Raw genomic sequence first — 26525 nt, 5'->3', positions numbered from 1 at the left:
TCTATCTCTAAAAGAGATATATCAGGTTTATTTCTTATACATCTTTGTGTAATAAGCCATGCACTTCTAAGGAATAGAGCCTGGATATCCCTATACCTAAGATGTTTTTATTCTTTGTATATTAGTGTTTTCATGCATAAATGTGGTAAAATGTGGGAAGAGGATCAACCTTAACTCTGAACTTTCTTGCTTTAAAACCAAGTAATTAATATTAATTTAACGTGGCTTTTGGTATCAAATTATGTAAATCTCTAAAGCAAAGTAGTTGCTTAGTGAGTTCATTTGCATGTCAATACAGAGAATATTATTCCAACTCATAACTGGTTCATGGCACTGCTAGCAATTTTAAAACACAATGCAAAAGATTTGAAAATACTTTTCTTGTTCAGTTTTATTTAAATATATCCATTGTAATTGACAGTCAAGGGAAACTTGCTTTAGTGATATATATATTTTTTTCTGTATAAGTAGCACTAAGGTAGCAATAAAAACATACACATACAATAGCAATTAAAACATACAAGCCTGAACTATGTTCCACAAAGATGATGATGAAATGGAAATAATTTGCCTTTCATGATTAGGCCACTTCCACAAAACACCTTAGATAGTGTTCTATGACCACCAAGACTTTATTTTTTCTAATTTCTAAAACCCTCAAATATTTTTACTAACATGAAGTGGCAAATGTCCCCATGTACTCTGTAGATATGTGCCCCCTTTTCTCAAAGCTACAGTAATTGCTGTGATCCTGACATCAACCAGACTCTGAACTGCCTCCTTTAGGATTAAGGAGGGGTTGTCCCATTCATCTTTCCAAAGGAAGAAAGAAGGTGATTTGCTACTAAACACATTTGCTGTCTCACAGTAAATTACCTATTGATATTTGAGCATAAGGTCTTTCATCCTGGATTCACTTAAACAACAAGAAGAAGATAGAAGGAGATACCATTCGAAGTGTTATATACATACATATTTTACTCCTATTAGGCCATTTTATTTACATTAAGTCTAACATTTGTATAACTGTGAAAAAAATCATTATTTTCATTTTAGATATGAGAAAGTTGACCCTCAGATCAAAGTTATACACCTCTCTAGAGTGTGGCCACACCACTAGGAATAGGTGGATTAGGCAATCAAACCCAACTCACCCCTCTTGTAGCTACACTGTGCACTTCCAGCAACTCTATTTAGATCAGGTTTTCAACTGGATGTGTCTTATTTAAAGCTACCCATTTTCTGTTAGACTTTCTTTACTCTATGTGAATGCCTCCTTTACCTTCTTTCCCCAAGTCTTTCCTTTAATTATTAAATTATATGGAAATAATTTCATGGCATTTATTCCTTAGTATACACACTTTAGAGTGCACAATACCAAAGGTTTTAAGAAGTTTTTCCTTTGTATTTAACATTAGAAATATGCTACATTATTCCATCTCGTAGACCGTTAATAACAGTAGGAACAGACAATATTTCCCTTTCTATGTTAAATAGCATAAGAACAGTAGAAGAGTTATTGTGTCCTAAGAGTTCTAGGTTTCTCCTCACTCCCACAAAAACGTCCTACTGAATATCAAATACAAATACATCTTGAACTTCAGCCCACTTCAAGCAATTGCCACTTGTGTTATCAACCATTAGTCCCATTTAAATCTTCAGACTAGTTAGCTATTAATATTTCAAATGATCTGTGAGATGAAATAAGGCCATCAAAATAAAGTGAGTAGTTTTGAAGCACAGTACAGAAAGAGGTAGTCTAAGTGGTCTCTTGAACACTTAGGAAACGGTAAATGCTTCATTTATTGTTTTTTATTCTGTTTGAGGCCTGAAGGGAAATACTGACCACTCCTGATGCTCTTTGTTTTCAATGCTCTTTGTTTTCGTATAGAATTAAGCTCACTGAGTAGGAGAGGAGGTGAGTACTGTTGGCAGTAATTATAAAACAGTTCCCAGGTGAGCCCCAGAGTTGCATCAGATTCCCCAATGAATCCTCATTATCTAAGTTTTGAGTTGTCCTTATTAAATGGATCCCAAAGGAGATAGAAAAGTTTGATTTATAGAGGAAGTTAACTTAAAAGTGAAAGATTATAGGGCTCTTATTAAGTACTTTACATATTGGTTAGCAATATCAGTGTTTTACTTTTAAAATGATGCCTGGTATACATGTTTTTAATCTTGAAATTTCTGCACCATTTTTTATACCATTCATTTGACTCACTGTTCCTCATGCTCTGTGGAGCCCTACAGGAAGTCCATTCACTCCCACAGCTACAATTATTCTCTCTTCACAGATATCTTCCGAATATACAGCACTGGCCCAGATTTGAACTCTATTAATGTATTTACAAAGGTCTGATGGACATTTTAATTCTGATTTCATGGTGACAGCACAAACGCCATGAACTCATCACCTCATCCCTAATATGGTCCCATGATCCCCCATCCTCATTTTTCGCCTGCCAGTTAATGACACACTTTTCTATTGACCGCAGCCTGAAAATTTCAGAGGTGTTTTGAACTTACATCATTCTTACCATACTATAAGCAGTGAGTCCCCACGTTCTAACATTCTTCCCTTTGTAATATAGATTTATCTATTTCCATATTTTTTGTGCCCCCATCTTATCACTTTTACCTTGACCCACACTCTCCCATCTCAATCAGAATTATTTTGACACTTTCTACAGTGATCTCCTTGATTTTTGTTTCTTCCTGCAGTGATAATTAATGATACTTATAGCAAGTAAACATTTTGGTAATTCATAGTATGCCATGTAATATGTTAAGTATTTATAAGCGTTATCATATTCTATATGCATAGCACCCTATGAGCTAGATAGTGAAAGATCAAAGCTTAAGGAGTTATGTCGCCCACAGAGCTGGGACTCAGATCAAGCTCTGTCTGAAACCAGCTGCATGATCATCATCATTGTGTTCTGCTGATACAGACTTCATACCTCTTCTAGATTCCTCTCAGTTAAACTAAGCTCTTAAATGTCACTGTGTCCTTCAGAAATCATCAGTGGATCTCTAATTTTTACTATATTAAGTTGAAATTCTCTACTAGTTCTTGTTTTTGGTTCTGTAGCCTACAAGTAATCAATCTGATTTTCAGTTTTCTCGTGTGTGCAATGCACTTATGTAAAAACAGAGACGGATCAAAATATGAAGTATGATTTCTTCCCTCAATACAAAATCAGTGCCCTGTCTGGATTGTTATGTTTTCAAGAATCTCCACTTGCATCTCACTCTGCAATTTCTAGACAAGTTTTTTCATAATAGAAGAGCACATTGTGCTCATATGTGCTTTTCACGGGCTCTTGTTTTTGTTGCAATTATTATTTTTTAAAGATTTTATTTATTCATTCTTGAGAGATGCAGAGAGAGACAGAGAGAGAGAGGCAGAGACACAGGCAGAGGGAGAAGCCCCTCCCATACAGGGAACCTGACGTGGGGCTCGATTCTGGGTCTCCAGGATCACACCCTGGGCTGAAGGCGGAGTCAAACAGCTGAGCCACCCGGGCTGCCCAACAATTATTTTTTATTACGTTAATTAACCCACTTACTATACGCTAGCAATGTTTCAAATGGTAGAACTTCTACTGAAAAAAAAAAAAGAACTTCTTTTTTTTTTATCTTTTTTTTTTTAATTTTTATTTATTTATGATAGTCACAGAGAGAGAGAGAGAGAGAGAGAGGCAGGGACACAGGCAGAGGGAGAAGCAGGCTCCATGCACCGGGAGCCTGATGTGGGATTCGATCCCGGGTCTCCAGGATCGCGCCCTGGGCCAAAGGCAGGCGCCAAACCGCTGTGCCACCCAGGGATCCCAAAAAAAAGAACTTCTACTGATATTTTAACTGCTTCAGTCTTCTGATGGCCGACTTTACTGTGATGGCCATAGTGGTGTAGGTCCAGATCCCCTGGCTGTGGTTTTCATGCAGGAGCCTCAATGCCAGATGCCCACAGCTCATCTTTTCATCTGGTTTTGCCACAGAAGAAGCGAGTGTACTTAGTGTGCTGGCTTATTTCAGTCTGCTTCACCATTTTCCTGAGGGAGGCACCATCAGGAGTCTCGTATTTACCCGTGATTCTGATCGTCTTGGTGCGTTTAGCCATGTTGCCGCAAACTAGGTCCAAGTCCAGAGAGCTTGTTGCAATTAATGTCATGTCAGTGTCACCAAGGTGTGTATTTTTTTCACATGTATGTATGTGTTCTCTACTATTGTATAAAAATTACCATAACCTCAGTAATTTAAACATTTATTATCTCACAGTTTCCGTGAGTCACAAGTCTGGGTCCAGACTAGCTGGGTCCTCTGCTCAGAATCTCGTATCAAGATTTTAGCCAGGACTGGGCTCTTATTTGAGGCCCAGGCTCCTTCCCCAAGGTCACTGGCTGTTGTTAATATTTTTTTCTCTTTTTCTTTTACTTTTCTTTGTTTGTGTGTGTCTTCAAGGCCAGATAAGAATTTGGCTGATTCCTTCAGTTTTTGACCTATAGACCTGCTTTACAGGGCTCACCTTATTAGGTCAGGTCCAGCTAGAGTAATCTCCATACTTACTTATGTCAACTGATTTGGAACCTTAATTAAGTTTTAAAAATCTCTCCTCTTTTCCATAATGTAAGAACACTCTATCACCTTTGTCCTATTCTGTTGGTCAAAAGTGAGTTAAAGGTTCTGGCTCCACATAAGGTGAGGTGATTATACAAGAGTGTGGGTCACTGGGATTCATGTAGGAGTTATGCTTCCCATACCTGTCTCAAGTTCTGCTTGAACCTTAGAACCTTTCTGCATTATTGCTGTGCCACCGGTCTCCAGCATTTATGACCTGAACTGTGCGGTGAATAGTCTGATGTGGCTTTTGGTTCTTTTAAAGTGTCTTAGATTGTCCTTCCTAATTGATATTAAGTTCTTTTTAAAGGAAGAACCCTAGGAATTCCTTCCACGTGTGCAAAACGTCACAGTTTGAAATTACTTCATGTACATATTATTACATAATCCTCATTGAAGTTTATTCTTTTTTGTGTTTGCCTCTACTATGTAGCGTTTTGTACATGTAGTTTATGACCATGGATTGGTTAGTGTTTTTAGGTTTTGTTCTTCTATTCTGATTTTATTATTTTATTTTTTGTCTTTGGTCTTCAACAAATTGAAAAACCACACAAAGGGCTTATTATTATTATCTTATTTCATGCAACATAGAATCTTTCCATGCAAATCAGGGATTTATATTTAGTGTTATGCTTTACGGATGTATAGAAATTATAATTAAAGTTCAAATGCTATTTGCATTTATTATTTAAGAAAAATGCCACAAATTTATTTATATTTACTTTGAAAGAACTTCATATTTTAAAAGAATGTCATCTTAAAAAGAATATCACACTTATGATACTAATAATTTTGTTCTTATTTATTTAGTCTAGCGATTGGTAAATATTTAGGTAACTACTTTTCCTTACATTTATTATACAATTTTATTGCACTTATATCTTTTATAAGTTTACATACAGTTTGCATACAGTTTACAGTAATTTTATTTAGATAAAATCTAAATAAAATCAACTAGTATATAAATCCAATTTTGGGGGCGCCTGGGTGACTCATTTGGTTAACCGCCTGACTTAGGCTCAGGGCATGATCCTGGGGTCCTGGATTCAAGCCCCATTTGGGGCTCCCTGCTCAACAGGGAGTCTGCTTGTCCCTCTCCCTCTGCCCCTCCCCTCGCTCATCTGCTCACTCACTCTCTCTCTCTCTCTGTGTCCCAAATAAAATCTTTTTAAAAATTCAATTTTTGATTTTAATAAACAGTAATTTTCTTTAAAACATTAGGATAATATTTAACATAAAATAATTATTTCCGTAAACATTAAGTGCCTACTGTTTCAGGTGCCCTTTTGGGTGCTGGGGATTGAGTGAGAATGATAGAAAGTTCCCACTCTACTCTTTCTGTGGAAAGACAGACAATAAAGAAACTAATATAGACAGAGGATCATGTCTATTATTGATAAGTATCATGATCAAAAGTAAAACAGGTAAAAGATTACTAAGGAATGAGTGATGTCTGAGGTAGAGGTTATCTTGGGTACCAACTCTGGCATTCTGTGGCACCCATTAAGTAGTTTCTGATAAGTTGACATTACTTGTGGATGTTGTGAATATTGCTACAATGAATGTGGGAATGCCAGTATCTCTTGAGATCCTGCTTTCAATTTTTTTGGATAAATAGCCAGAAAGAGTTGGGTCAGTGGATCATATGATAATTCTATTTTTAATTTTTAAGGAATATCCAACCTGTTTTCCATAGTGTCTGTGCCATTTTACATTTCTGCCAACAATGCACAGGGTTTCTTTGTTTTTTTTTTTTTTTTTTTTAAGATTTTATTTATTTATGAGAGAGAGAGAGAGAGAGAGAGACAGAGATTGAGAGCGAGTGCACAAGCTGGAGGGAGGGCAGAGGTGGAAAGCAAATTCCCCACTGAGCAGGGAGCCCATGATCTGGGATCATGACCTGAGCCAAAGGCAGACGCTTAACCAACCAAGAGAGCCACCCAAGCACCCTAGGTTTTTGTGGTTTTTTTTTGTGTTTTTGTTTTTGTTTTGTTTTGTTTTGATAATAGACATCCTAACAGGTGTGAGGTGATAATTCATAAAGGCTTCAATCTGCATTTCCCTGATGATTAGGGATGTTGAACAAGTTTTCATGGCCATGTTGGCCATTTACATGTGTTCTTTAGAATAATTCTTTCATTCTTGATGTCTAATTATTGACAAAGTCCAAAAGGCTCCCATCATGATGAAAATGATTCTTTTTATTTGTATTTTTCTTGTTAATGAAAATTAGCATCCTTCCTTATTTGGCACTACAATAACTGAAATGTTATTTAGATTAATTTTTCTTTCCATTTTTAAATACACAATGCAGAGCAGATATGGTAACTAAATTCTAGGACTTAAAGCTAATTTCTGAAAACTTTGTGCATTGTACCGTTTATTTGTTCAGAACTTCACATTCTTTCATAGAAAACTTGAGTGCTCTAAAAATCTATGTTCCTTTGAGGCAATGATCCAGTGAGCTGGTATTTATGTCAAGTGATTCATTATCCTAGACACTATGGCATTATTAGGGAAAGAGAAATGCTTAGTATGCCTTTTGGGTTTGTGCACATGCTTGAGAAACCAGTGTTTATTAAAAACTGTGACATCATGGGACCATGTAAGGAAAAAGCAGAAGAAAATGAATGTGCTAGAAATACACCCACAGCTTTATGAAATAAGTGTAACAATTAAATGCACAACATCTCAGTACTTTGGCAGAATCTCAAAAGTTAGTGCATTTACAAAAAAAAGTAAGACTTGAAAGAACTTGCACAAATTGTGGCAATACTTTGCATAAATTACTTCCTTTGATGAGATTTCTCATGAAGTCATCATTAATTGAGCTAAAAAGATTTTAAAAATGAAGAGAAAAAATTCTAGAAATGCTTTGCATTTTAAGTCTACATATTTACAATTAATGACAACTAAGATTTCAAATAAATTCCCTCTATGACTGTTTATTTTCTTTTGGCAAGTGTCCTATTTGTTGTTTCCTGAGGCCTGAGGACGAGGAAAGTCTTTTGTTGAGTTTGTTTTCCTGTCTGTGAACAAGTAGTATGATTTAATTGATAATATCTGGAGTCGAATTTTTTGCCCCGCTGTGAAAACTGCTCTTGATACTAGCACTCAACTAGACATCGTGATAATTGTATATGTTTTGTTAAACATCTCGGTCAGGTTAACAACTATCTAAAAATCAGTAGAGGGAGCTCAAGAAAGCATTAAGGATATTTTGATACTAGCTTTCTAATATCACTATGCTTTCCCTCAAAAATTGTCTTCTTTAGAGAGCCTGGGTAGCTCAGTCTGTTAAGCATCTATGTTTGGCTCAAGTCATGATCTCAGGGTCCTGGAATCTACCCCCGAGTCAGGCTGCCTGCAGAGCAGGGAATCTGCTTCTCGTCTCCCTCTGCGCTTTCTCTCTCTCCTGCTTTCTCTCATAAATAAATAAATAAATAAATAAATAAATAAATAAATAAATTCTTAAAAAAAAAAAGTCTTCTTTATCTTTATGTGCAGCATAACTTTTTTGAAATTGCAAGATTCATGGTTATTTATTTGTTGAGATTTTATTTATTTATTCCTGAGAGACACACAGAGAGAGAATGGCAGAGACACAGGCAGAGGGAGAAGCAGGCTCCATGCAGGGACCCCGATGTGGGACTTGATTTCGGGATTCCAGGATCACGCCCTGGGCCAAAGGCAGGCTCTAAATCGCTGAGCCACCCAGGGGTCCTCAGATTCATGGTTATTTAACACTTCAAGAAGCCTCACCATTTCTCCCTATTTTTTTTGGTCCTATTTGTTAAGAAGGTAAATAGATTTGATTTATAAATTGTTGAGACACTATGAAGACCTCACTCTGTGAACCGAGGCTTTCCTGCCCCAGTTTTTAGATGTTAGCACAGGGTCTAATCAAGAAAAGAGAACATGACCATTAGGTGCCTAGCATTCGGGGACTTCTATATAGCATTAGTTGGCTTAAATTAAATCTCTGATAGTCTTGAGAATAAGTTGGGCCTTATCCTAAAATGTTACTAGTTAGCTTAAAAACACTGGACTTAAACATAGGTTTGTGTACTATCCAGGACCTGTGCAGCTTCCTTCTAAACTTTGAAAAACAGGAACAAAATAAAGGGCATCCATTCTCAGAAACTCCTAAGCAGATCTGATGTTTTCCTTTGGCAACTTCATATAGAGAGCCAGGTCTCGTATCTATATATTTCATAAATTTGAAAGTACCAACTCTCAGGTTGTTTTTGGTTGGGACTTTGCTCCACAATTTTCCAAAGTTTTGCTGAAAACAGAAAACTTGATAATTTAAAACACTTTTTCAAAATAAAATATATTTTTTCTGCATCTGAGAGTATAAATATATTCAAAAGATTCAATTGAAATCCTACCATGCTGTAATAATGAGCAATTACATAGCAGCATTCTTTAAAGAGGAAGGAAAATTTTATTACTAATAGCTTCTTAACATAGTCTCAGTGTGATGGTATTAGTCAGTCTTGACTTAATGATAAGTTAATAGATTCTTTTCTTGCATAATGACAGTTTTTGGAATTAGTTGCCATTTTTCCAGAGGACATTTAAATTTTATACCAACATATATGATTTCTTGAGATCATAATAAAGTTGCATTTTAGTAAAATATACATATTATTATTTATTGTTTGGCATGCAGTTTTTCTATGAATGTTGAGGATCTACAAACTTTTAAAAGGTATATTTGAAATCCATTCAAAGCTTTTGTTGTTATTTTAAAATTTCACTAGAAGTTGAACTATTTTGGAAAATCACCTGATCATACTTAAGTTTAGAAATGGCTACTGTTGCATTATTTTCAATAATGATTAAAATTGATTTAGGCTAGTGATGTTTGAGTTATTTGGTCGTAGTGTTGCATTTTATGATTTTGTTAATATAACAGTGAAAATTATACTTACTGGATTTTTTAAAAGATTTTATTTATTTATTCATGAGAGACACAGAGAGAGAGAGAAAGAAAGAGAGAGAGAGAGATGCAGAGACACAGGCAGAGGGAGAAAGGAGGCTTCATGCAGGGAGCCCGGCATGGGACTTGATCCCAGGTCTCCAGGACCAGGCCCTGGGCTGAAGGCGGCGCTAAACCTCTGAGCCACCTGGGCTGCCCTACTTACTGGATTTTTATTTACATTTCCTTATTAGTGAATATGATGTTTTAATGTTTTTTAAAGTAAGTTTTCTGTAAATTTTCTCTGTATGTTCTTTGGCCATAAATCTAAAAGAATCTTAACTTGATTTTATAAAATCAATTAAAAATTGAATTATATGAAGAAATAAATGATGAAATAATAATATTTGTCATTATTATTATTATTTTATCATTTATTGAGCAATTATTGGGCCTCAAGCCTGATTTTGTTTTTGTTTTTTGTTTTTGTTTTTTCAAGCCTGATTTTGGACACCATTTAAATAATGTCACTAAAGCATTACAAGACCTTTTAAGGTAGAACCAAGGCTGAGCCAAAGGCTTTTGGGAGGTTAAAGGCCACACTGTCACAGACAGGGTCACACATGGACTTTCCAGGCTCAAAGGACTCAATGCTCTGTGACTATATATTAAGAATTCTATAATTTTAGTGTCATATTTCTCATGCAAGCTGATTTTTTTGATGTCTAAAGTCTCAAATAAAAATACATTAGGCCCAGCAAGATTTTCTAGAAAGCACTTGAGTTTCTCAAGTACATAAGATTTCTTCAGTGACTCATGTCTTGACTGCATAAGATTCTGAATGAAACTATAGTATTCTAATGCAATCTTGATTATTCATTATTTTTTAATTAAGAAATTCTACAATTTTGCAAAAGCAAAAGTCTCATGAATTAAAACTTTTTAATTTAGAGGAAAATAAAACTAAATTTATTAATGCAGTCTTATCTTTTTTCATTCAAGTCTTATCACTAAATGATGGAATATCAGAACTTGTGGTTTCTGGTATATCTTAGAAAAATGTCAGACTAGACATAATTTTGAGACTGAATTACAAACTAAATAAAATCATAAGGTGATGTTTTTACAGGAATTATAATATTTTAAAAATTGTCTTGTTTTTCTAATAAAAACTAAATATATGTGTATCTATACCAATGTATATAAAATATATAAAAAATTAACTGAATCTACATTGACTTTTCAGTGGGAGGAATCTTTATTATCATTTAATTTAATAATGAGTAAACAAAGATTAAGCCATTTCATTTTAATTGGGATTAGACTCAATTGTGTATTGGTTTCATTCCAGTCATTGCACGCTTTCTGATTTTTGTGTATAATCCTGAACAAGATACTTTCAGACATTTTATTTTGGGAGGAGAATTGTTATTGTAATAACTTTTGAATGCTAAAACTCTATTTATGAGCCTCATACCTGTAATCATATGGTGAATGGTACAAACAAAAGGTTTTGGTTTTGAATTTGCAGTATTTTTCCTGATACAAATGTAGGTAGAGTAATGTCAAACATTTGTTTAATGTATATGCTTTTCAGGCTGGGTAATACATGTGGTTCTTCTTAAGTGTTTACCCCTTGTAGTCCTTGTAGCTCTTAGAATTTCATATTATATAAATTGTATTTATTTGTACAGTGGTTTGGTAGTCATTCCTTTAGAAATGTAAGTTAATAATGCCTGACTCAGAAAGCCAAAGTGTTGTACTAAATCACACGGATTTTAAGAAATTTCATATAATTTTTTGGCTACCTTGTGGAATACTTTTACATGTTTAAGATAAAAGTGATTATCTCTTTGGGGCTTAGGGGTGAACTATATACATAATGATTTATTATGGACAGTGAACACTAACTTTAATCATGTTTACCTTGAAATAAATAGTATTCTATTTTTATATTGTATTTTTTATATATTTATATATATCTTCTAAAACCCTCAAATTATTTGGAATTCTTATACTTACTAATAAGTCCATAAGTACATTTTCAATGAAGCATTATGTTGATGTGTTAAAAGCTGAAGATCCACTAGAATCATGCATATACTAAATATAATGGTTGAAAACCCAATGGAGATCCAAATCTGAGACATAAAATAAGAGGCATTTAGTATGACACAATAATTATCACACTAAAATATACTAATAGGGCATTTTATCTCATTTATTTTGAATTGTGTATGAGGATTTTTAAATGATAGACTAATTATGTTCATCAGAGGGAAGGATTGTCTAAATAGTATGTAACAGTCTTTCACAAACTCATCTAATATGGGAAAGTTTTGATAGCTTCAACTTTTAAGTATTTATTTATAAATTTTAGATATCAAATTTAGCTAAATATTGTCCAGTAATCTGCCATGTTCTAGATAATTCAGACTGCGGCTTAGGTAATGAGGGTGGGTCTGTAACACAGGTACAAATGCCTGTCATTTACCTAAGTGGTCTACAGAGTTAGAACATTAATTTTTTAAATACAAATGAAAAAATAGACAAACTAAGGAAACAGTACAAACAATAAAAATTCTTCTAGAAAACCTCCTCGGAGAAAAGATAGTGAATTAAGTAAAATTTAATTTAAATGCTGCACAAAAATGTGAATCCAATTTCAATTTATCACTCTATTTTGTATTTTCTCACAACAATCGAGTAAATTCATAGTTCTGGACTACAAAGAAATCTTACAACTTTTATTATAGGACACACTTGGAAAAACCAAGATCAAAGAACTACCATAGTTTTTAAATCCAATTTTTACCTGTTGTCATGAAAACAGCTTCTTGTGAAATGCTCTTTGATGTTGGACTTTACTGGTATTATTTGAAAAGCAACATTTTAATGTTAACTGAAGGGGAGTGACCTAAAAAGCTAAGTTTAGAAACTAATTACCAGGTAAGAATATTTACAAAATTTTGAAAAAGTGAAAGTTAGAAAATTAGTTGAGATCCCAGTTAAGAAGGGCCTATAGAAACGTAATAACGAAATGTAATGTGATGTCCTCAATGATTTTTTTGGGAAAAACAGGACATGAGGTGAAACTAAAGAAATCAGAATAAAGTATGAACTTTATTAACTTTAGTTAGTAGTAATGTATTTGTTTTGGTTTATTAATTGTGACAAATGTATCATACTAACATAAGACGTTTACAATAGGGGATCAAATGTCTGGGTACACAGTTACTATCTAGCATGGGAGATGTACTATCTTTGCAACTTTTCTGTGAACCTAAAACTTATAAAATGAGCTAGACATTAAGGTAATGTGAAAAGAAGGCTATTTTAGCTATAGATACAGTGATTTATTTGATGGTAGTTAGTAATTTATGGTATATAGAAAATCACAGATTTGAACATATTTTCTTATTCTTCATAAGGGGCATAGAAATTATGACAATGTCATTATTAAGGAATTTACTCTAGAAAATAAATTCTACATTTAATTCTTCAAGTAGAATAGATCCACCCCAAAACTTTACAGTTACTTCAACTAAAGAGGCACTATTCTTTAGGTATATTGATGATAGATAAATAGATAGTTTGACTGATAGAAAGACACAGAGACAGAGTTAGGGATGATAAAGATACACAGATAATCCCCATTCGAGTGTAAGAAAGAAAATAACATTGGGTGCTTAATGCGTTAAGGTCTGGGTTCCAGAAGACCATTATTATTTCCTTCACTATTGTGCTATATGAATAAGAAATTATTATACTTTGATGTATATTTCAGTAACAAAAAAATAAAAACTTTAATCAGTATAGTGCGATTGTGACATATTTTTAGTTTATCTCTAAGTTAAAATAGAGCATAAATTACTATTTCAGTGTATGTTCACAGAAATTTAGTGCAAAAATATAGCACGTAAGAGATGACTTTTGCAGGGGCGCCTGGGTGGCAGTTTGTTAAGCTGGACTCTTAGATTCCAAACAGATGGTGACTGTGTTCGCTTCGGCAGCACATATACCAAACAGATGGTGACTAAGGATCCTGAGATTGAACCTCACTTCTGGCTCCCCGCATAGTGCAGTCTGAGTTTCCCTCTCCCTTTGCTCCTAACCCCATGCTTACTCTCTATCTCTCTCCAAAATAAATAAATAAATCTTTTTAAAAAATTACTTTTTCAGAAAGTTCAGAAATGCAGTATAGTCTCACCAGCCTTTAAAAATCATAATACAGGGCAGCCTGGGTGGCTCAGTGGTCTAGCGCCACCTTCGGCCTAGGGTGTGATCCTGGAGACCTGGGATCAAGTCCCACGTCGGGCTCCCTGCATGGAGCCTGCTTCTCCCTCTGCCTGTGTCTCTGCCTCTCTCTCTCTCTGTGTTTCTCTCATAAATAAATAAAATCTTAAAAAAAAGAATCATAATACACATTAGGTTATTATAAGGTTTATAATGTAAAAGGGCCTAAGGGGCACCTGGCTGGCTCAATTGGTGGAGCATGCATCTCTTGATCTTGGGGTCATGAGTTCAAGTTCCACATTACGGGTTCAGTTTGCCTAAAAAAGAAAAAAAGATCTTGAAGTATTGTAGAAATGATCATTTCTCACCAGTTTTTAAGTTCTCTTTACTATCTGAGCATATAGAGAGATTACACTGTCTCATCCTCTTGAAATTAGGTGTTGTCCTGTGACTGGTTTGGGCAGTGAAAAGGGAGTAGATTTAACAGGAGAATTCCTAGCTGGCAATGCTTAAGAGCAGGTGCCAGATTCCCTATGTTTTCATCCCTTCCAATGGCATATCCTGATGCTCATGTTGAGATGACGGTGTCATAAGATGGGGCACTCTTCCTCATGTCAGTTTTTAAAAATAATTACACAAAAAGGCTTCTTCCCTGCCAACTATCAATGGATATATAGCATAGGCAAACATTCACTTTGAAAAACAAATAGGTTTGTGATATTTGGAGTTGTTTGTTGTGTGATTTTGACAATCTAGACTATAAATGTTATATAGAAACCTCTATAAACTTGAATTTTTAAAGACATTTTAAAAATAAACTTTTATTTCTGTAATAACGTACTGGTAATATTCTATAAGCATTTTGCTCTAAATGTTTCTAAATATGTATTTTGATTTTCACTTCTTAAAACTCATTAAGAATTTGAGATAATTACAATACTTGATTTCATTACTTGCTTAAAATATTTTCTATGTATAACTATATATGTAAATATTCATGTTTGTGTGGATTTGCACTTGTGTGTATGTATGAGAGAGTGTGTGTGTACTAGTACTAGATGTGTGTTTATTCAAAATGTTATTGTATTATTTAGAAATTTATGTTTTTTAAATTTTTTTTGACGATTCTCACTTCTTAATTTGTGATAACAGTAATTCTGTGTGGATGTCTGCTCTTTGGAATTAACTTCACATTCTAAAACATATACTTTTATATAAGCATTTTTATAAGGAAATTCCAAAACAAAAATAGATTTAAAAAATTAAAAGTTAACAAGCAAGATTAATATGTGCATGGTGTATTGGATTTTACCTGGTTCTTTTTGCTTTTCTGTATTGCAATGTTGCTTGAAATACGCCTTCACTTTTTTCCTATTGATCATTATATTTGTCTAATCAGATTTTCAAAATAACCATGATGTTCTTGATGTTTACAACCTCATCATGATGAAGCACAGCTTTGAATTGGTGTCATTTTCCAGAGCTGACAAAGTTATTTAAAAAATTAAGTTGAGTTTGATTCCATACTAATCACACAGGCGGAGTGATTGTATGCAACATAGTATACTCTGACATGTTTGATTGTAATGAATGGAATACAGCTCAAATAGTAACGTGGAAATAAATTTCCATTTGGAATAGCCTTGTGGGAGAAAAGTTCAAATTAAATCCTTTTAGTGCATTAAAATGCAAATATAAGAAGGCAATCCAATTGAGTTACATCGATAATAGAACATATAACACAAATGGAAATTCCTCCCAAATAATTAAGTTATAGCTATATAAATCACTGATGTGTGCATTTGAATTTTCTTCCTTTCGTGCATGCTTGAAAGTTCATTAACTTTGGATCACATTAGAATACGTTTTGTTTATCTCCTGCGGACCAGTCACTAGGCAAGCCCTTTACCCCACTGAGGCTAAGGAAGGCCCTTCACTGCATTTCATTGCATTAGAAATCCAGTAACTGAAGCTTTGAACTCTGTCAGAAGGTTCTGTTTTTGACATAAGTATGGAACTTCCCAAACTGGGTCAACACCTGGTAATTTCAAAGTCTTGAATTTTCTCAGTAAATTTTTGACTCTGAAATATGCAGATATTGTGAGAACAGGAATGGTCATACACCAATTGTGTGATCTTGAAAGAAAACAAAAAACTTTAGAATAGAAAATTTCTGCTTAGAAACTGAAAAGCAAGCTCTTCTGTATATTTATGTGTGTGCATTTGTTTATGTCTGTGTGTGTGTGTGTGTGTGTGTGTGTGTGTGTGTGTGTTTGAAGTCAGGTTAACGTCAGCTGTTGGTATTTGAGATTCTAAGTCTTAGTCTTTTAAGGTGTATATGATGATTTAAAGTTCAGGCACTCAAAAACTATGCAATTTATAATAACCATAAAAGCCAAGAAACGGAATAAGAAGAGAAAAATGGAAAGAAAATAATATGCTTTGGGCATTTAAATTAGTAATGCCAATTATATGCAATTAAGAAGGAGCATTAATGGCTATTTGACCACTAAATATGTATAAGATTGTCTTTGGTACAAATTATGATCTTGAAAAAGAATCATCTGCTCTAATATTTATAAGGAGCACTGCCAGGTAATAATGTGAGCTCATAATTAAAATTTTAAAATAAAAAAAATCAAATTTAATGTGATTTACATTTATAAAGCATGTACTAATGCCTTACTACAAATCAAGCTATGGTTAATAACTTTTAAAAGTGGATTTTTTTGGATCATTGTAACTTAATGTCTTATACTGGAAATAAAATGACCCAATTAAATATAAATTGCAGATGGTTACTTATGAAAAGTGTAGGTGTTGTTTGAGTAAATATTTCTAATGTTATCTATCATCGGGTATCAGTGTGCGTGGTCTTGTTGCTGTTGTTTTGTTGTTTTTAGCAGAATATAGCCTGTTTTAAGAAACTGCTAAGCAGCTATTGACATTGCATTTGAGACTTTAACTGATTGTAACAGAAATATTTCAATGATGATGTAGTTGATTTTTCTCATTAAAAATCAGAATACTAATAGTTGTCATTATTTAAGAGCCTAATGTGTGTCAAGGCAAAGTATTAGGTGTTATGTATACATTGTCTTATTTAATTCGTACAACAGCCTCATAAGATGGTACGATCGCACAGGTGAAAGCTGAGGTAGAGAGAGGTTTAAATAATTTGGCTAAAGTTACGTTATTAATAATTGACAGGAGTCAAAATAAAGTTCACACAGGTATGAAGGCATATGAATGATAATGCTTGATTTTTCATTTTCTACTTAAAAAAAACTTTGGAACATCTCAATTACTGTATCATGTCTTCCCTTAGCTACTCAAGGGCATTGCTCTAAGGATTCTCCTCACTCTTTCAGCCTCATCAATTATTTCTGCCTTACTGGATTATTTTTATCAGCATAAAAGAGCAAGGTAGTTTTCCCCATCTTTAAAATCATCAAACGAGCAAAAACATTTTTGATTATCTGTGATTATCCTTCATTCCTTTTCTCTCCCTTGTTTTGTGGCAAAATTCCTGTAAATCCCTACCACAAATTTGGTAGGGATACCACCTATCAAATTTCTCTCTCTAAATGTGTCCTCTCTGAAATCTATTCCAGTCAAGGTCAGCAATATCCTGCCTATTACTAAACACATTGTTCAGTTTTTAGTCTTCAGTATGCCTAAACTATTATATGATTTGTTATTGTCCATAACTTCACCCTTCAAACTTTTTCATCATGTGCTACTATCCATGACATGTCTTGGTTCTTTTTATTTCCATATGCAATTTAAAATCGGCTTATCAAGTTCCATAAAGAACCCCATTTGGATTTTCATTGGAAATGCACTGATTCTATAGCTCAGTTTGAGGAATATTGGTATATTAATGGTAGAGAATTCTTTCCAAAATATAATCACTGCTACCATCTCCTTACTTTGTTTAAGTAGTTCAGTAAAATATTTGAATTCTGTAAAGGACTTTATTTTTTACTGCTACTCTAAATGTTAATTTAAAAGAAAAATACATTTCTAACTCAATGTTGTGGCCTAAAGATTTGCAATTGTATGTTGCATGTGGACTTTTTTTGGTTCAGCAATGCTTATTTATTCTAATAATAAAAATTCATTTGTCAGTTTCTATATAGACAGTCACATAATTAAAAATAGAGTTTTGACTTAACTTTCCAATTATATGTTTTATTTTATTTTTACTTTTTAATTGCATTGACTAGGATTCCAGTACAATTCTTAATATATTTGATAATAACAAGTAATTTTTGGTTGCTGATCTTACTAAGGATTATTTCAATGACTATTTTTTAAAATATTTTAAAAAATTAGATGTCCTTTTTTAGGTTAAGTAGTTTCCAGTATTAGTATTAATAGTCTTTAATCTGTAAATGTGTGTTAAATACATACTAATCAAATTAATTAATTCAGTTAATTACTTAATTGAAGTTTCTACAACTATTCTTTCCAGTACACTATGATTTATCAAAAAACTGCTTCATATTTAGATTGGAGCTAGATTGTTGAACTGCATGGGTTACTTAATACATTTAAGAGAGAGAAGGCTTATGTTATATTTATTTATATTTATATCTACTATGTGTATGTATGTAGAATCGACCCTTGAATAACATGAGTTTGAGATGAATGGGTCCACTTATATGGATTGATTGATTGATTGATTGATTGATTGATTTAATTGAGAGAGTTGGAGCATGTGAGTGGGGAGAAATGGGCCAAGGCAGAGAAGGGAGAGAATCTCACGCACAGTCTGTGCTGAGCATAAGGATGGACATGGAGCTCGATCTCCCCACCCTAAATAAGGTCATAACCTGAGATGAAATCAAGAATCAGTCTCTTAACCAACCCAGCGACCCAAGTGCCCCTATACGTGGATTTTTTTCATAATTCATGTTAAAATTTGGGGACATGTTTTATAATTATTCATTATGTAGAAATTTTCCACCAGTTTTTATTATTTTCTTATGGGAGAATGATGATGATAGCTATTGACTTATAGCCAACATAGAAAAATAGCTGAGAAAAAGTTAAATTATATTTTAAACATGTTTTCTTTATCATTTAGTATGCTGCATTTTTAAAGATCTAGTACCCACTATATGCATACATTTATAGCAATCTATTTCAAAGTTTAATCAAAGCGTATTTATCCCTTAATATGTTCTTCTTTTAAAAAAGTAAGAATTGTTATGTATTCTTAAGAAACCCTGCATGCTCTGGCTTCCTCTTGGAACTTCCAGTACCCATTATCATATTGAACTCTCTGAGAAATCTTTCATAAAATTATTTTTTATGCCAGCTTCCCTAAATTTTTCCTTCCTATATAAATCCAGTTAATATATCCCTAGTATTCTGCAGAATGCATTTTGGGGGCAGCCGAGGTGGCTCAGTGGTTGAGCATCTGCCTTTGGCCCAGGGCATGATCCTGGAGACCCGGGATCAAGTCCTGCGTCAGGCTCCCTGCATGAAACCTGCTTCTCCCTCTGCCTGTGTCTCTGTGTGTGTGTCTCTCATGAATAAATAAATAAAATAAAAAATCTTAAAAAGAAATGTGTTTGGAAAACACGGTTTTAGATAAGAAATATATAATTTTTCACTAATTTCAGGTTATATTACTTCCTTTTGGTATATAAATGGCTATATTCACAGGCTCGATTTCTTGGTGTTGAGTTACAGCTCTTTGTAGCATATTTAGCTTATTAATCCAGTCTACTACTGTAGAGTTCTGTTTAGTTTTTTGAGTTAATAGTCTAACCAAGTCCCTCTCTCAGTCCTAAACCATTTCACAGGAATTTTTATATCCACAACTTTCCCAACTCCAGAGATGTAAAAGCTAAATTTGACAGACTCTTGGTAAATAATTTGGTTTGCTCCTGCATTTACCTTGAAAGTAATCATCGTAGACATGTCTTCCAGACTGTCTTCAATTCCTTTTTTTTTTTTTCACTTTTAACTGGGATCGTGTCATCCCTCAAAGCCAAGCCCATTTCAGTTCTATTTCTTAATAGAGCATAGTCTATTCTCTATTATCTCACCTCACAGAGAGATGTAGTTACTTTTTGGGAGATTAGATGGTAATTGTTTTGGCTTAGACCATGTTATTTCTGAGATGAGTATGTATCAAAGTTTAAAACTACAATAGGCAGTCATGTTTATGAATCTGAGAAGGGACTGTCTGTGATGGATATTTATTTAGAAAAGAAAACCATCTAGATGACCACTGAAATCACAAGAGTGCATGGAGAGCTAAGCAGAGTGGAAAGATGAAGATGTAGAACAGAAAGTCTCTAGCTTTGAAAGTAGTGTGGAACAAGAGAAAATGAAAGATTTTGAATACCTCTAGATAAGTAATGGAAATTACCTTTCTAGATAAGTAATGGAAATTACCTTTCTAGATAAGTAATGGAATAGATAAGTAATGGAATACCTTCCTAGGTAAGTAATGGAAAATCCACAAGGGTTATTGCCCTAAGATAAAATGGAGACATTGTTTGAAGATGAGGGATATGATTGTTTATTCTACGAAATATCCAAAGAGCCATACTTATGTGCCAGGCACTCTGCTAGCACTGGACTACAAAGGTAATACCAGATGACCCCTGACCTCATAGAGCTTGAAATATACAATGACACCCAATTACTTAGGGAAAGCCAAGACAGATAAGAAAGTACATAGAGATTTTCATTAAAATTACCAATGAAGATGTAAGAGACTCAGTGAGACAAATTTTTGTGCAATAGTAGGGGAAAAAGTCACATTTAAATGGGTTAAACTGTAAGGAATTTATTTTAGATTCCATGCATAAGGAAAAGATTGAAATACACCAAAATATTAAGCATCATTGACTCTGGACTGTGACATCACAAGTAATTTTCATTCTGTTTTTCTCATATGTATTTTATAAATGCCTACACTCAAGATACACCTTTTTTATAAAAAGAAATATTATTTAAAAAATGAACGACTGTGTTCTAATGATTATCGCTAATTGAATTTTAAATGTAAATGAAATGGAGGTGTAACATTTAACTAAGCAATAATATGACAAATATAAAGAAATTAGATACAACGGTTCAAATACAGACAGTCACAAAACCTTTGTAAACCTACTTTGAGGGCTTCATTATTCTGATTGGCTCCATAATGATCTAATTAAGTCGATAATTGCCAAAACTCAAGTCGTTCTATGCTGACAGGCACATATCCACCAAAAAACTAGAGCTGCTTGAGCTGCTAGAAGTTTTTAAGAAGTGGAAAGCAAAGCAGTAATTTATGTAGCTACTAAGTTGGCACATGCTAATGGCTTCAAAATGTAGAATAACTTCAATTCCCACCAGTTTAGCAGCTGACATGATTATGTACATGAATCCTCTAGGAAATTGAAGGAACCGTAATAACAAGCCCCGTTAACAAGAGAAGAAAAGGACTGCCTGGCTGACTGTCTCAGTTTCCTGTGTTAACACTGATTATCAACATCAGTGCTGGTAAACACAGCCATTCCGTGAGATTGAGCTGTGAACATTTATGGGAAAATGAGATCAGGAGCCATGATTCCATCCTATTAAAACAACTCCTCCGAGGCCTGTGTAGGATAATACCTTTGTTACCCTCCCTTCCCTCCAGCCCGGGGAAGGGACTATGCAATCAGAATTTCCAGGAGCTAAATGAGAAGGGGTTAAGTTGTTCATTTCGCCCAACGTCATTGGACTGTCAGAAAGCAGTAGGCCTCAGAAACCAATGAGCTTTTCGTTTTCTTTCAGATGCTTTTCACAAACAAATCAAAGCACTTTTGAAATATTCTCAGGTGGTTTCCCATGTCATGTAATAGAAAAGAGTGTGTAATTGCTTGCCTGAAGCCCATCAACCAATTACAGATTAAAATATACATCGAGGAATGCGAAACTTCAGGGGCGGTATAATCACATATTTTAAAATTGATTACTCCGTGTTACCGAGTACACCTCTAAGTCCCCTGACTTTAATTTATTCACCCCAACACACTTCCACCAAGGCCTCCGTGGCCTGAGATACCACTGTGCTTAAAATTCCCAGGACTATTCTTATTTCTCAACACTACAGTGCAGTGGCCCAGAGGTAGACTTGAGAGAAAATCAACTGTACGTAGGAAGGAGGGAAGAGAGTGGAAGCTATAGATGAGAAATCAGAATTTTGAGCTTTAAGGAACCACAAGGATCATCCATTCCACATCCCATGACTGACCAAAAGACATCGAAACCATTTCAGCGATGTCTGTCCTTAATGTCATAGAGCTGGTTATGTAAAGTTTCTTAAAAGCAGAAACAGAAGAAATGAAGCATCTCTTTATGGCACCAGTTATCACAAATATAGGAAGATTCATAATTTCAAGGCAACTACTTTGACAGAGTTTTTTTTTTTTTTTTCACTTTTCAAATATTTATCAAGTCTACCATATGCCTGGCACCAGCTGAAACACTGACCTAGTCTGAGAAAGGGCTATATTTTAAAGTGGATGTTATCTGTATTTATATGAAAATAAGATGTTACATGCCTTCAAAAAGAAAAGAGTGAGAAGAAGGAAGGAGAGGGAGCACAGGGAGTTGGCGGGGGTAAAAGCCATCCACATACAAGGGTTGCGTGTCTTTCACTTCTTCATATGCTGTAGAAACTACGAGTAAGGAAGCAGAGATCTGAGACTTCTGGTGACCTTCTCTACTCTCTGCGTAACCTTGAGATGGTCCTTAATCTGCTCGTCCTCAGTCACTCAGTTTACACTGTGCACACCAGATTTCCAGTACTCCCTTACTTGTAGTGTTTTTGAGAACCATGAACACTCTCAAAAACTCAGATGCATGTTCAGATACATTGAGTTCAGCCGTAAGCTTTCGAACTACTATTAGAACGACGTTACCACCCCTTCTCTGCTACATATTTAAATGATTTTGATCAATTTTTAATAACTAAGCAAGAGTCCGACTTCAAAAAGATAGTCACATTCTCTTAATAGCATGTAAGAGTTCACAGATTGAAAATCTTAGGGGACCAAACAACTTTGTCTAGAAGATAAGAGGGAATTAGCTCCTCCCGCAGAGCAGATGGCAAGAATTCCAAAGAGAAATATAAATACCTGCAATTTTCTTGATTGCAACTTCTCCTTCATGCTTCTGAAGATGATTTCTTATCTCACCTACAGCAAAGATTCCCTATCGCTAAGCTCAGGAACATTTTCAGGGCAGGTATTTTTAATGCCACTAATGATTTCATCTGAAGTTAAAAAGATTAGATTTTATTATTTTCAAAGTATAGTGGACACACAATGTTACATTATTAGTTCCAGATATATGACATCGTGAATTCCACGTGTAGGGTATGTTACGCTGTTTGCCGCATAGCTGCCGTCTGTTATCACACAAACTATTCAAGTACCATTGACTATAATCCCTATGTAGCACCTTTTGTCCCTATGACTTATTCATTCCATAACTGAAGGCCTGTGTCTCCCGCTCCCCTCCACCCATCCCATTTTGCCCATCCCTCCAATCCCACCCCTCTGGCAACTGAAAGATTACATTAAAAAAAATTCTAACGTGTACAGTATTTTCCCTCCGTAGTCTCAACCTCCCCTCCCCACCCCCCCGGCCCCTCTGCCTGTAATAAGAGTATGGAAATAAATACAATTCTGTCTACCTCTGCTTAGATCAAGAACAAAACCAACATTCAGGCACTGAATCAATGAAACAAACAAAAATAAATGCTCTACTGAACCTTGGAATGCAAATATAATTTATGTGCTTTGAGATTAATCTGTTTCCTATTCAGGTATAGCAGGTAGTATAAAGCAGTGTTTCACGAGAATGGGGCTCTTCCCCCCCCCCCCCCCGCCCCAGTAATAGAATCCCCTGTGATGCCTGTTTAAAATGCACATTCTTGGATTTCCTCTAAGACCTCTGGAATCAGAATCTCTTGGTTGATCCTAAAATTCTCTCGCTCACCGAAATCTGATAGCTGTAGGCATAATGTAAGGTCTGCTGTTTTAGGAGCTCAGAGAAAGGGGAGCCAGCGGCTAGGAAAGTCAGTGAGGTGGAAACTGGCACAGAACAGCGGTTCTGTACTGACACCCCTGAGCCCTCTCATTATGCCTGCGGTTTTTGACTTTCTCATTCTGATGCTGCTTGCATCCTTCCGGCCCAAGGAATCTTCTCTCAGTGAGAAGCTCCTGCTGTAGTAGGTACTCTCCAATTTCATGGAATAATTTTATATCATTGTGACATTTGATTACTATAATCTCTGTAAATAGAGTTGAATGGCTTAGCCACATCCTCAGAGACTCACAGTACATCTTTTGGAACATGACTTCAATTTGAAATGATGCCACCAGATGGCCAGCTTTAGAGAAGATCAAATGAACTGTCCTTCAGTGGCCAAAGAGCCCCACAATCTAAAATTGGGTTGTTTTTGATATTAAACAATGTGACCTTGCTATAACCACAATCTATATTTTTTCACTCTCTGAGTGCAGACAAGTACTGTAGTGGATTCATTCATTTAATGTAAAATATTCATAGGGCTCTATTAGCCCACAAATAACAGAACATCCCATTCCATCTCTCCAATGAGAGATCCTGTCCCATGATTACTCAAATTAGCCAGATGATATCTGAGATTCTAATTCTGTTTGGGCAGTGACTGTGCAGTGATGTGTTCCTGCTGGGTTAGGTAATTCTTAAGTCTTCTAGTGGGATTATATTATGGTTAACACAGCAGACAATGGTACGTAAACCCATTGGATCATCACATTTGCAGTGATGATGACACAGTTGTATTCTAATTCAAATGATATATTTGCATAGGCAAATGTGGCTCTGTGAAAAAATACTGATATTTAAAAGTAGTTTCCTTTTCCACTTAATATTATTCATGTATGTAATGAAAAACATGGTTTAAAGTTACCACTATGGTAGGATTGACATGCGTGTATTAACACATAAAATTTAATGTTTTATACCATGTTTATATTATGGAAATGTTGATAAGGTGAATATTTAAAAAGCAGATAGCCAGTACCTGTTCCATAGTGAATTGATGAGAATTGCTTGGTTTTTGGTTATCATGAGCAACAAGGATCCAGATCTTTTATCAATGTAGTCATCTTGGACAAATCTCTACATATCAGTCTAAGTTGTTTTGTTTTGTTTTCCTATAAAACCAAGTCGAATTGTTCATATAACCTCTTAACATAAAGCCTGCAATAGGTAATAACTCAACAAATGTTTGCTCTTGTTACTAATACATTGTTTTAACTATGTTAGACCTTGACATATCTGGAAGGGCTTTTTCTATAGTTCTCTTTCGAGCTGACACAGCTTATTTAAACACAGAAAACTAGGAAGAAAACAAAAACGCATTCACTTAGAGTTTTTTTCTTATTTAATGTACACTATCAGTCATTTGAAAAAATCTGATTGTAAAGATAATTAGCTTTTGTTTACATAGGTCATAGATACTTCGTGCACTTTTCTAATCAGTTGCATAGGAAGTGCTTGCGTTCAGGCTTGATTGAGCTTGTTTTAAAAGACTATAATTTTCAAACCCACGAACCTATTTATTATGCATTTGATGAAGGGTGAATTTATAGTTAGGATGAAAAATTCTGTACAGGTAATACTACACTTACAGAGACGGTATATCCTTCCTTCTGAAGAATGAACTCATATGGATGCTAAAAACCGAATACGCGGTTAAAGTTTTTCAAAGACCAGACACAGATGATTTTTTCCTAAACTCTTTGTCAAGTGCTCAGGGATACCAGAATACAATCATTTTACAAGACCTTCAGTTTGTTGCTTCAAACGGCAGGGTGATTTTAGAAAACAAAAAATGTTCAATACCTGTGTGGACTTTATCCCTCTAGGTTCTTAGAATTCTATTGCTTCATGTTTCTAATCTCACTGTATTGTCTTCATAAAATATATTTATAGTGCTAGCATGTTTCTTAAAAAAAAAAAAATCACATTTTAAATCTTGTGATGAGTAAATCTAGAAGGAATTGATGGTTTTGTTTGATTAAGCTCTTCCTCTCCTCTATAGCAGACATGTTATTGAGCATTATCTCTGAGGTTATACAATTTGGAAAATCATTATCTATTTAAATTTAGCATTTGCATAAGATATTTATTAAAAATGTACTATTTAATTTACATTAAGTTATTCAATTCTAAAGGGGCTCCCCCCCATTTTGTATTCATTTTATTTTGGTTTTTACATGGAGCTCAGAGATGCCTTTTTGTATTAATATTGCCATGATACAATTGGAGGCCAAGTTTAAAAACTGTCACGGTCACACAGCATTGGTTTAAGATTCTTCTCGGTGACAGACTGTAAAGAATGTTCTTTTTATATTTTCAATTATTATGTGTTTGTGTTTGTTGATTACTATGCTTTAATTAAATATTTGCTATGCAACATCAAGGGTATCATCAAAGTTTTTTTATTATTTTTGCAAGGAATATGAAAACTTGCAGAGATTTACTTGGAAATATTAAATTCCAACAGAGTTCTCTATCAGACATTTTCTTAAAACTTCAAATATAAATGATAATAAGTTACCACTACAATATTCAAAGGATTATATTTCATGTAAGATGTGGATTTGAACAAAATAAATGAGTTAATTAAACATAACAATAGACAAAGTCTTGAGCAATGAGGTATTACACCTAATTTAACTTGGAGATAACATCT

General features: G+C 34.4%; 1 protein-coding gene and 1 pseudogene across 4 annotated transcripts in view; one reads left to right on the top strand and one right to left on the bottom strand.

Annotated features, from left to right (window-relative positions):
* FSTL5 (follistatin like 5) overlaps positions 1-26525 on the top strand; it is a 683263-nt gene that overhangs the window by 4472 nt on the left and 652266 nt on the right. The window lies entirely within an intron of this gene.
* Positions 3847-4120, bottom strand: LOC140602264 (large ribosomal subunit protein eL43-like; annotated as a pseudogene).

Source organism: Canis lupus, chromosome 13 (genome assembly GCF_048164855.1).
Source record: "Canis lupus baileyi chromosome 13, mCanLup2.hap1, whole genome shotgun sequence".
Lineage (NCBI taxonomy): Eukaryota > Metazoa > Chordata > Mammalia > Carnivora > Canidae > Canis > Canis lupus.
The sequence above is the reverse complement of the archived record's forward strand: the minus strand, read 5'-3'. Positions and strand labels throughout refer to the sequence as shown.